Genomic DNA, 13,375 nt, shown 5'->3' with positions numbered 1-13,375 from the left:
CTCCCCCAGAAAATTTTGAATTTGGTAGATGTGATTTCCTGTATTCTGGTGCATTTTGGGGATGGCCACTACCTAAAAAATCATTCAGATTCATAGCCTATGTATGTTAATTGAACCAACATACATTAACTTCATATTTTACATGCTCAAATGCTATTTTTAACATGTCTATACTCTTATTAAACGACAAACACAACAAGTTTGTTTTAAAAGCCACATGAGTGATTCTTATTTTTTTCAGTGCAAAGGGCCACATCATCATTCAATGATGGCACAAAACTGAAACAGTGGCCCAACATTACTAGCATTATATTCAGTGCAGTTGTAGTAGGCCTAGTGGCGACTTAAGCCCATGTTGCAGGTTAACCGGAAGTTTCGATTAATGGGTACATAAAGCACTCAAAATATGTATATCATTCATAAAATGTATCCAAAATAGTGTTAAAGTCCTTTTTCGGGCGTTTTTTTGTGGCGTTTTTGGTAGTAACGGGTGTTTTCAACGCAACTCGGCGATGACGTCACGTTGGGGAGACGTGGTGGAAGGTAGCCTCAGCCTAGTAAGCCTACTAGAACTAGGGCGTCTGGGATGAGGAAGAGGTGGCAAGAACCACACATTACATGTATGATGGCCCATAACCGTATAATTTCGAACCTGTCAGACGTGAGAGGGCGAATGAGGAATTGCCGAGAACTGATGGCCGTCAAAGCCGATTAAATGCATGGTCAGAGGAGAATGGGTGAAGAGTTTGCATCATTTAGCAACGCAGCAACGAGCACTGGAGCTAGTCTATGAACAGCAGCGCATACAATAACAACACTTTTTTTTTCTTTTACTGTCAGTGAATAGCACCGAGTGAAAGTCAACGTTTTCTTTATATCTAGTGACAGTGATTATGTTGTTAGTTCAGATACGTACTGGTACTTAATCAGAAGATCTAGAAATAGAAGGCATAATGCTAGCTATGGGCTAACTTGCCAGTCCCACCTGTGAAATTCCCCCCCAGATAATCCCTAATTAAATCTTCCCCCGGACGTTGTAAACATATTTCCGATTAGTTATCCCACATTTTGATGGTAGCCTACTAGCTCCAGTAACAACATCTTTGCCTAGTTATTTCTAAGCTTTTACCCAGTGTGCGAAATACCCGTCAATATTCGTGGAGTCCCATCTCCCGATTGTTGCTCTAATACCGGTCTACATTCCTCAATATGCAGTAGGCCTATAACATTACAATATTTCATCGATGCAAGCCAAGACAATCAGTCTAACAGTCTATAGCCTACATGACAACACACACGCACACACTTAACAATTTTGATAAACCGATATGCTATAGTATTCGTAAAGCAACACTGACATAGGAGGCTGCATTGGCTAAAGTTGTTTCGATGCACGTTGTTTTATAACAAGGAGAGGCAAAGATGTGCATTACAATGCAAACACGACAATAATTGGCATCAATCTGGCGCATTTAGAAGAGCAATCAACTGAATAAATGCCAGGTATATAGCCTATCAGACACGCAATCAGTGAACTTGCAAATGAGAGCCTGCAGTATGACCGATCGTGTGACATTATTTAACCATCCATCTACAGCAAATACGATCAGAAATATACAGCATTGACACACAAAGCACATTCGTCCAACCCGGCGGATGCTGACAGCCCACAACGAGACAAACATCACCACGGCGGGTGTGCTCTCTCTCGCTCCCGCACGCACGTACACGATCACAACCACAACCAACCACAACTAACCATGCAGGACACGACACACAGTCGCACGTAGGCCTACTCATCTTATGCACAACAACCAGTTCTATCATCAACATTCAGTCACTGGCACGGCAAAGATTTAAATAGCCTCTTACTTTAAGTTAGAATGGACCCAAAGTGTGTGAGTGATACACTCTGGATTAGCTTTCGCTTGCTATCCGTTTTTAGTATGACTTCTCAACATTACGTCCTTCTTCTGTTTGGTGCACATGGCTAATTTGCATACGCGCACAGGACTGGCTGGCTCCGCTTGGCAAAACAATATTTATATATAACATACAACATTTATCTATATCCATCTATCAACGCATGTGTCTAGTTTTAATGTGATGTATTTTGTGTATGTCCAGTCAGACTTGTTCTCTCCCTTGTTCTGTTTGAGCCGAATGTGTCGTTTGGCAAAAATAAATACTTGAATAGGCTATCTATCTATCTATCTATCTAGGCTATATATATATATATATATATATATATATATATATATATATATATATATATATATATATATATATATATATATATATATATATATCTGTATAATCTGCTGAACACTCTCTTACTAGTCTCTACTCCAGGGCCGGCGCTAGCCATTTGGGTGCCCTAAGCACAAATGCATTGTGGTGCCCCCCCGAAAATCATCAATCAAACATCAATTCAGTAATTGTCAGTACGTTTCTCTTTATTTCCAAAATAACTTCTCAACATTAATGTTTTGCAAAATGTAATGTGCAAATAAAGAGAAATTAAAATCTTGATAAAAGACTACACTAATTTTGCATTAACAATAGCACCAAACATTAACATAAGTCCTGAACTAGTAGTTGATGGTTGTTGGTCAGGGCTGGGTGCTGTTGCAGAGTCTGCAGAGATTGGTGGTTGACGATGTGTGCTTGAACTGCTGGTGGATGGTTGATCATCTAAATCTTCCTCCTGGTCTTGAGGAACTCCTTGCACATATCTAAGCATTGACCCTGCATTCAGAAATACAAGAAAAAATACTCAGGGATTGTACACTGAAATACAGTTTTGCACCTTGATTCAAAAACAATATTACATATTAATTACAGGTTTATGTAAGCCAATGTGTAAATCACTGATGCATGACAACATTTAAAACTATTTTACCTAAGACAATGATTGATGGCTCACAATATATAAAAAAATCTACATAATTTGAAAACTATGAATGTGAAGGGAGGGGGATCTACATAACTAAGATTTCTTTATTTTCTTTCAAATTGTAGTTTCACCTGCAGAGGTCGCCCTGCAGATGCAAGGTTTCTCAGAATTCATGTTACCAGGAGCCATTCTCCATTCATCAACTCATTACTTTAAAGTATCATCTGTAGCATTACTTTTTCCACTACAGTACACAATTGCATACTCGTTGGTTCACAGTACACATGCATAACGTCATAACGTAGGCTACATAACAAACGCCAAATAAACGTCCTGAAATGCAGTAGACCTATATAAGTAAACTTGGCTAATACTTGGCTGACGACTTCTGATGGCTAAAATCATATAGGAGCTAACGTTAGTTTGTTGACGTTAACGGTAACGTTAACATTACCTGGCATGAGCATAGACATTCATACAAGGACTAAATTACAGAATTAGCCATTTTTATTTAAAACATTGTCTTACCTGCCATCGACGTGCGTGCATCATCTCGCTGTCTCTTCTTTTTTCTCTTATCTGCCCCCGACTCTTGATGCCTTTTCGAGGCCATGTCCAAACACAGGTGGCTACCAAACTTGAGAATGATCTAATCGAACATACCACTGGGATGTGGGGGAGGGGGGCACCAAGGGGAGAGAGAGAGGGCCGCACAGGAGACACATCTTTTTCTCCAGCAAATGTTACTTTTGTATTGCTATTAACACGTTTTACACATGTTCATTTTAAATATATCGCGTTATTATGATTATTATTATGATGATGATTTTTTACAAGACAGATTTTTTTGGTGCCCCCCCAGACACTTGGTGCCCTACGTGCAGTGCGTGTTCTGCATGTGCGGAGCGCCGGTACTGCTCTACTCTCAAGGGTCTCAATGGGGTTTCGGTCTGTCGTCTCCCCAACGTGATGTCGTGCAATGCATTGTGGGGGAAATGAGAATCCGCTAAAATCGTACCTTCTTTTTCGTATTCAATTCTGTTTTGCGATACCCAATAACATTACATACAATGGATAACCGTTCAAATGTTGTGTAACAAGCAAATTGCACAAAAAAAAAAATTAACCCTGCAACACGGACTTTAAGTTGAAAGATTTCATGACTGATATTGTTTCTAAGCAAACTAGACACATGGGTTTGCCTTTGAATTCTATGAAAATATACTCCGCTTCTCATATTATGAAAGGTACAGTTTTTGTTGATCAAGTTTTCTGTTAAAAAAAAAGAAAAGTATCTTAAATTATCTGTGGGCCTCACAGAGTGAGGATGCGGGCCGCATGTGGCCCGCGGGCCGCCAGTTGCCCATCCCTGCAGAAGTAGCCTACATGGTGACAGGTTGAAAAAGAATATGATGGTAGGCCTATTTGTGGTAAACTATTTGATTGGAGCTTTTGCATCACATTGTTAAAAACTGCTACAGTAAATAAAAACTTGAAAATCACAGCAGAGGGACCTGGAGACAGGATGAACAAAAATATGGTGGAGTTTGAATAAAACGATTTAATTCCCTTTTTTTTTTAGGGAGTTTGTATGTGTATTTAACAGTACAATCATATTGGGTAATATTGGGTCTTTCAATAAAGGAAAATCATTAAGAAAGTTGAATCTTTACAGTTTTAAACAACTTTCATGGCAACTCGAGTACTGTAGCCTACATATTTCTGTGTTTACGAGGTGCACTTGAATGTACCATGGATGTACGCCGTCTCTTTCCGCGCCAAGGCGCTTTACCGTAAAAAGTGAGATGATGCGCCATCGCTTTCTTAGCATATCAAATAACAGAGGATTGTTTGATGTTTGCTCTGTCACTGTGTGTATTCAAGGCTGCTTGTGAGGAAACCTGTTCTCTTTTTGCACTGAAGCACTCTTTTTTACACTACAAGCTGTTCAGTTTCATGCTCAGTGCATTTCTTAACTACCTTCTCTTCTATTGACAACACAAATAATTCATTTTTTTTTCCAAATTATTTTTTTTGTTTTTTGTCAAGTAGGCTACAATGAAGTACAGCTAAGTTATCAGTGCATGGAATGTTACACGAACAACAACACAATATCTCAAATGTGAGACCCAAAAAGCAATTCTCATTGAAACTTGTCTAAATTTTGGGTCAGATTTTGGACTTGAATACACTTACACAAGCACATAGACACAGTACAGACTACAGTTAAAGACTCACACAGAAAAAAAAGAAATACAATAAAATAATAATAGTAATAATAAAAAACAAAAACGGCCTTTGTGAATGACAATCCTGCAGAGGGTGCATGTACTGTATGTACAGTACATTAAATGTTATTCCAACTTGCACATATCTAGAAATGTACACATTACAGATCAGCAGAAGGGAACTGAATTGATTTCAGATGTTCAAGGAGAGGATTCCATATTTTGTAAAATTTTGTGGTGGAACCATGTAATGAAGCCTTCATCTTCTCTAGCTTGGAGTAGGACAAAATATCTCTCATCCAGTGGTAAACTGTGGAAGGAGTGGAAGATTTCCATCTGAGTAAGATCAATCTCCTAGCCAATAGGGTGGCAAATGCTATGAAGTCAGCCTTGAATTTAGGCACCAGTAGAGTAGAGGGAAGCACTCCAAACAGAATAGTTACTGGGATAGGGTCACAGGGCACAGATAATATAGTAGATAGAGTAGCCTATTGAAAATTTCTGTCCAAAATTTTGCATTTTGCATTTTACATGAAATTTTCTTTTGTGAGGGGGGCCCTCAGACGCTCCCAGCAGATTGTGTCCCCCACAATGTTTACTTCATGGCTACAGCCTTGATATGACTGCCCAGTGAATTCAAATACAACTAAGCTCTGTGGTATAAATGCCTGCCTGTGTTGGCAGCATTGTGGAGCAGGCTGAGTTCTGAAATCCTATTTGTTTTGCTCCACAGAACATTGGCTCTGTGGCACTGAATCTTTTCTGTCTGTCCTACATGCTACATCCTTAATCTTATCCCCTGAGAACAAATACACCCCGACTGGAGGTGCCATGTAGCCATGATTTATTTAAGGTATAGGGAGGTCCATGGGCCTGGCAAGGGACAGACACTTTGCAACTTCAAGTCTCTCACAGGTGGAGAAGTGCTGAACCAATTGAATACAACCTGTTTAGAGAACACCTTCAGGGACAAAATGCTGATTGGTGTTCTTTTGGATGCCCTGGAGAGCTACAACAAAACTGTACACACCATAATGTGTCAAACATGATCACAGGAGGCAGCAAATGCCGTAACTTCCCTATGTGGGCTGTCATTTTGATTTGAAAATGGCTGGCTTTGCTCGGCTGCCAAAGGGTCAAGCTGGACGGAGAGGAGTAGCCTGTAGCCTACAGGTTAATAGGGAAATAAGGAAAAATATTAAGGATAAAATTAAAGACCGGGTAAACCAAATTCAGTATTTTTCTTCTTATCATATTAATTAGGCCTTAAATGTGTCCCTCAAAACATGTAAAAAATATTTTTCCCATTCATCATTTCCTTGAGGAGCTAGGCCTCAGAGAATGTTCTGTGTGCAGGTTTAAAATGGGCGGGTCTACATCGATGACCGCGTTACGTAAAGCGGTCATACTCACATAAACCCGCCCCCTGCTGTCCATTTTCAGCTTTGAGATTGGGAGGGGCTGGACCTCTCCGGTGATGGGCGTGGTTTCCTGGCCTGCAGCGCACACGCCCCCACCGTCCTGAGCCTGGGGTTACTGCTCATTTTTCATCAACTTTGAAGCATAATTTTATATACTTCGCGATTTTTTTAGTCCTTCAAATTTGGCAGGGTGGTTAATAATATATTTTCCTGTGGTATTATAAACTCAAAACCCATAATTATTCTTGGTTTACCCGGTCTTTAAGGAAAATAAATATATTTTAGCCTTCTTTAGGAGGATCTGGTCACAGAGGCTGAATGCTATGTCACACAGACATACCATTGTGTGTGTTACATGCTCTATTGAGATGCTGAGCCCTTGGTTAACGTTTGTCAATTATTCCAAAAGATGAAACGGACAGTTGAATGGCGTCCAGGCTGTAAGGGGGCCTTCTCCACTTGAGGACAATGCTGGTAAGTGGTCCCTTCCTTATGCAGACTGCAAGGCTGTTTACAGATGTCAGCTTTGAAGGGTTGGATGGAGTTCTATAGGTTCAGGATTGAAGGTAATTTGTTATTAAAAGTAATTTGGTGTTTGTGAGATTGTTTTATTAGTATCATAAGTTGGTGGTGTGTGACATGACAGACCTTTTCATCTCATTGGCTGCATCTCACACACACGCATCCACATGTGTCTCTACACACACACCATTTACATTTCACAATTTTCAAAGGAACAACTCGAACAAGTACAAAAATCTGTCATACCCATGATGTGATTGATTAAGGTAATTAAAGACACAAATGAGTCAAACTGAATCAAAAGGGAATTATATTAAGTGAATGTGTATGAGAGAGAGAGAGAGAGAGAGAGAGAGAGAGAGAGAGAGAGAGAGAGAGAGAGAGAGACGTGGTTTGTTTTGTCAGTTCTAAACTGCTGTCGTGACAGCCACTTGCTGTCTATCTTCTGTCTTTAAGGAGGTCGGAGATCAAGAAAAAGTCTTACCCCTCAAGTGTTAAATTGTGAGTATTTATACCTGTAATCTACTATCTTTGTAATCTACAATTTCACGTATGACAAATGTGGTTGTGTGAATTGTCATGTACTTGTAACACATGTTTGTTTGGAGCTCATTATGAACTATTTTTTTTTTTTATCAGTGTGTTCAGTATAAATAATTGTTTCACCTTCATAGACGTCATTCTTAGTGGGAATTTCTATCGAACCCTCAATCTCTGTGGACTCCACTGAGCATGCCTGTTGCTGCACATTCAAGTGTGAAGGGAACTTTCATTGGGTTGTTTGAATTAGGTGGTCTAGGATGGGCACTGTATTTACTCTAACCTTCAGTTCTTGTGTACGATTGTTATGTTATTTTGCTGAGAAGCTAAAGTAAAAATACAAGCATATCAAATAACAGAGGATTGTTTGATGTTTGCTCTGTCACTGTGTGTATTCAAGGCTGCTTGTGAGGAAACCTGTTCTCTTTTTGCACTGAAGCACTCTTTTTTACACTACAAGCTGTTCAGTTTCATGCTCAGTGAATTTCTTAACTACCTTCTCTTCTATTGACTTGAAGAGAATAACACAAATAATACAGATTTGTACATTAATAATGCTTGTGTGTTGAATTTGAACAGCTGTACTGCCACCAAGCTTATTCTAATTGATAACTAATAGCTAGTTGTTCTAACTGATAACTCATAATCTTTATTTTTATCTCTATTTCAGAGTACTGTAAAAAAAAAAAAAATACATTTTTTTCACACCATTGAGAGGAGAAAATAAGTAAGCTAGGAGTCTATTTGGCCCTGTGCACTAGTGCCCTGCTAGTAGGCCCACAGCCAGTGCTATGGCCTTGAGTCAGCCTGGGGCTCCCCAGAGCACTGCCACACGCCACAGTCAACGTTAGCGTGTTATCAACACAAGACAGTAGTAGAACAGCAAAAGCCTGAGGCGCAGACCAGAAACTTCTGTTCACTTAGGCTTTCTGTTACCTTCATACCCACTGTGAACTCCTCAAATGATTATGCCCTGTGGTCTTATCCTCAGACACCCCAAATGTTAGGTGGACTCCATGGGTGTGCATAGAATATGGGGTTGCATGGTTTCATGATGTTAAGCGTCTAGAATGTTATGGTGTGGTGGGTCAACCTAGCTTGTTGTAAATACGGTGCCAGTGAGTGCATCAAGGTCCCTACTTCACCAATGTACGCATAGGTGACACTGAACACCTTGATAGCAAGCTAATTCTAAATAATCATTGAGAGAAGATATGACAATTTGATCTCAAAGTTCCTGTTCAACAAGAACAACACAAATGGTGTGTGTGTATATATATATATATATATATATATATATATATATATATATATATATATATATATATATAATTACCATTTTTTCCTTTCTACACATGCAGATGTAGCTCCAATTGTTGCCAATAATGAGAACAGTTTGTAAAGCTGAAGCATTGCACTGTCCAACTCCATCTCTTTAAGGAACATCAACATATAGGCCTCACATAAGAAATATTTCCAAAATTGCCTTTTATCATCTAAGCAACATCACAAAAATCAGGCCTATGCTATCCCTAAAGGATGCTGAAACTCTAGTGCATGCATTTGTTTCATCTAGGCTAGATTATTGTAATGCATTACTTTCTGGCCTACCTGCATGCACTTTAAGAACCCTACAGCTAATTCAAAATACAGCAGCCAGAATTTAACAAAAACACGGAGAAGTTCACACATAACACCTGTTTTAATCTGATTACACTGGCTACCCATTCCTGCACGAGCAGATTTTAAAATTCTTCTTTTAGCCTATAAAGCACTAAATGGACTTGCACCTTCATATGTGTCAGACCTGGTATCCCCCTACACCCCCTCGCGCCCATTGCGATCTCTGGACGCTGGCCTGTTGACAATTCCCAGGGTAAAAACAAAATCTGCAGGCCAGCGCTCCTTTGCTTTCAGAGCTCCATAACTGTGGAATAGTCTTCCGTCGCATGTTAGGGGAGCCAGTTCCACAAATATTTTTAAAAGCAAACTAAAAACCTTCCTCTTCTCAAAACATTATGGCCTACCCTATAACCCATGAATTTGTTATTTTATAATGGTTTTCATTTGTTTTACATTTGTTTTACATCTGTTTTATATCTGTTTTATATTTGTTTCATATTTCATTTAAATCATTTCTTCATTTTAATGTATTACTCTTATTTCTATGTACGGTGTTTTGAGACCATGCTTATGGTGATACTGCACTTTAAATATCAATAAACTTAAACTTAAACTTAAGAAATCACACAGCTTTCCCCTGTCACCCTGCAAGTCCTGATCTGAATACAGGACTTGAAGTTCAGACCTCAGGCTCCCTGAATCAAAGTGATGGCCAACTACCAAAACGATATTAAACTTGAACAAGGAAATGTGGGAATTATGTTAAACTGAAGCAAGGAATTGTGTGAATAAGTGTATGAAATGTAGGATGAAAATTGTCAAGCAATTTCGCCAAGCAAATATCAAGAAATAGGTTGCAGTTCGTCTTTCGAATCGCTTGCAAAATCCGCGATGGGACTGAGGAATGAAGACAGCTCCGGCGACTTTTTATAGTTCAAAATCGCTGTCAATCAAACGGCAACTCAGTCTTTCGCAGACTCTCCAATCATTACGCAGAAGCCCAGCGTCCAGGCCAGCCCACTCCTCGATTCACCCCCAGAGACGCTGAGCGTCCGTGGGAGGGACATAATCGCAGCATTATCCAATGACCGTCGACTTTCGACGCACTAAAAAAGCTGTTCTATGCAGCCCCATTGAAGTGGATGGACGCTGAGCTTCAACAGGCAAATGCAACGTGACGCTACGGGAATGTATGAGAAGGAAATCGAGTCAGTCGACCTGCGTTAAGCAGCTGATTCTGAACGAACTCGTCTTCGAGATGGACGTGTTTTAACGCATTTTTAGTCAATGAAATGTTAACACAACAGTAGGCCTATATATTTGACCATTTAATTTTAGAAATTTTAGGGGAAGCTGAGATTCCCTTGCAGTCTTAGAGAAATCGCCACTGTTCAAGAGTGCTTTATTCTAAACCAAACCATACAATTTGAAAATAATAGCACATTACAGACAACCGTTAGGGGGGATCCTGCTTGGGCCAGCTTACTTTGCTTGTTAGTATAATTCCTTTCATGTCTGAATCTTTCCTTTGGTAAACCCTTTCTTCGCTCTCTTTCATTTAGCCTGCCATTCTTTTCAACTCCACTCAAATGTGATTAATTGACATGCCAAGAACATTCTCATGTGGCCAAAACAACAACATTACCAAAAAATTGCAAAAACAATGACCAGACCTTTAGTTTCATATAATAAATAAAATAAGAAGAAAGCAAATATAACTTTGGAATATAGCCTACCACATTTATAATGGTTGGATTTCCGGCCGTTAGATATACATAACCTACTTCAGTAGGCCTCCTAGGCCTATTTCCAAATTACATAATTATTTCCTCCTTCAAGATAGAAATAATTGTTTTTCCTGCTTTCCGGTTCTTGAAAAACAGGCTTGTGTCTGCATTGAGGATCTACATTTACGTATCATTTGTAAGGGAAAATAGGTCTCACGTCAGGCGTAGTTTGAATGTTGCTCCTTGCTTTTCTTGGCTTGAGGCAGACCTACTGGAAGAACCATGGTTTGCTGGAAACATGAACAAATGTCTGACATATACTAGTTGTCAGTGATACATAATAAAATAATCTGAAGAAAAATTACCTCTCTTACTGAAATGTTAAATAATTCGATGTGACCAAAGAGTGTGATAATATTGCCTACATATAGATCTGATGATATCCGTGTTGAATGCCCCCCCCCCCCCCACACACACACACACACCCTCTCCCTCCATCTCAGTCAATATGGCCCCCGTAGGCAGAGAATTCCTGGGTTCCTGGTTGCTCTCCACGGCCACCGTGTCTCCAGACATGGGTATCTTCTCCCTTCTCCTCCTCTTCATCATCTCCATTTTCGTCACCTCACTGTGCAGCAGCTGTGCAAGGTCAGTGGGGCAGACTTGAACCCTCTCCGTCAGAATCATAAAAAAGTCACTTGTTGTGTTTTATTGAAAGTTGGTGAGCCTAATTATAATAACTTTGGTTATCTGAAGAATAAATCGATGTTACTTTTCCCATTCGCAGCCTCTAGTGGCTTGGGAGGTGTACCTACAGTTACTATTAACTATTATAATAACTATTACTAACTATTACTACAGACAACAATTTACTGTCGATTTATAGAGAAACATGTTTCTCTATAAATCTATAAATAGTTTGACTCGTGGGTGGGATCTTTTTCCGATATTTTGTAATGGAGTAAAAAGCTGCAGTTGAAACGTTACACAGTGCAAGTTTAAGTAATCTTCATGGATATACATTTCGAAGATTTGGAAGGTATATGCCATGGGGTAATTTTGGACAATTCTAAACATAGAATAAACAGTTGAGACAGAAGAGTGAGTGCCAAGCCAACACAATTATCCATCACACACACAGCTTTTTATGTTTGGCTTGGCTGCCTTGCATCGTCAAACGAATTGCAAACTGCAACGGCTGTTTGTGGTATTCTGTCATGTTGTGTAAACTAGTCTCGCCGAGCCAGCCTTTCTATAAATCACATGGTGCCGTAGGGCAAGTACGGAATAGGCTTGGATGCAGTAATCAGATGCAGTAATGACTGCTCACCAGAAGAGGTCTCTATTTCATAGTGATATGAGAGCATCCCCTACTATCCTATTCATTAAATACATTTGGTCCTTGTGAATAGCGTCTATGTTAAATCAAATATAGACACTAAAGACAACCAGGGGTCCTCTGCTCATCATATATACATATTGCTGTGCAATAGATAGTGTGTGTGATTTTGTGCCTGTACATGTGTGGATGCTTGTGCATGTGTGAGCATATGAGTGAGAGAGTGAGAGTGAGAGAAAGGCTCAATCAATACTAACAAGAATACAATGACACACAAAGTGTTAGGGTTAGCCATGAATACAGAGCTGGAGGGATGTTTAATGTTCTCCTCTTGTGTTGTATTTAGGTCAGTTAAATGAACTACAAATGAAATACAAGATTAGTGTTTGCACAGGTTTACTTTTACATCTGAAAGATCACTGTCTGTATTAGGGACAAATATGGATAACTGTGGAATATGTGGAACTGAATTGACTTTGCCTCCTTGTTTTTCCACTCAGACGTTCCTTCGACATGAGTGAGCCAGTGGTTGAGGAGACCCCGTCTGAGTTGACCAAAGTGGTGAGACAGAGTGATGGGGAGGGAAGAGAGAACACCAGGGGTGGGGATGGTGGGGCAGAGAGAGGGATAGATGGAGACTTCTGAACAAAGCTGACCAATGTACCTGTGGGAGTTGAATCAAGCTCAACGGTTAGAAGGAGAAGTGTAACATTAAGGTATGTAGAGAGAGGAGGTAAGGATTAATGGGGCAACATGACAGAATAGTCCAAACAGCAGGGTGGCTGCAAGTGGTTGAGTTTGAGTTTTGTTAGTAAGTTTGTTAGTGTGTCTTATAATGTATACACTGTATCATTTGGCAGGCAAAGCTGGAGGAATCCACCACGTCAGCCAGAGAGAACCCACTGATTGACAACATAAAAATCGATGAGTATGGTGAGAAATGCACAGAGGGACCGAATGACATGGCCGCACAATAGAGGTAGACACATGCCAAGACAGACAAATATATACCTAGTCAGACAGACAAGAATGCCATGGACACACAAATAGCTAAACAACAACAGACAGCTATAGAGACA

Source organism: Micromesistius poutassou (genome assembly GCF_964030765.1).
Source record: "Micromesistius poutassou genome assembly, chromosome: 12".
Classification (NCBI taxonomy): Eukaryota; Metazoa; Chordata; class Actinopteri; order Gadiformes; family Gadidae; genus Micromesistius; species Micromesistius poutassou.
The sequence above is the reverse complement of the archived record's forward strand: the minus strand, read 5'-3'. Positions refer to the sequence as shown.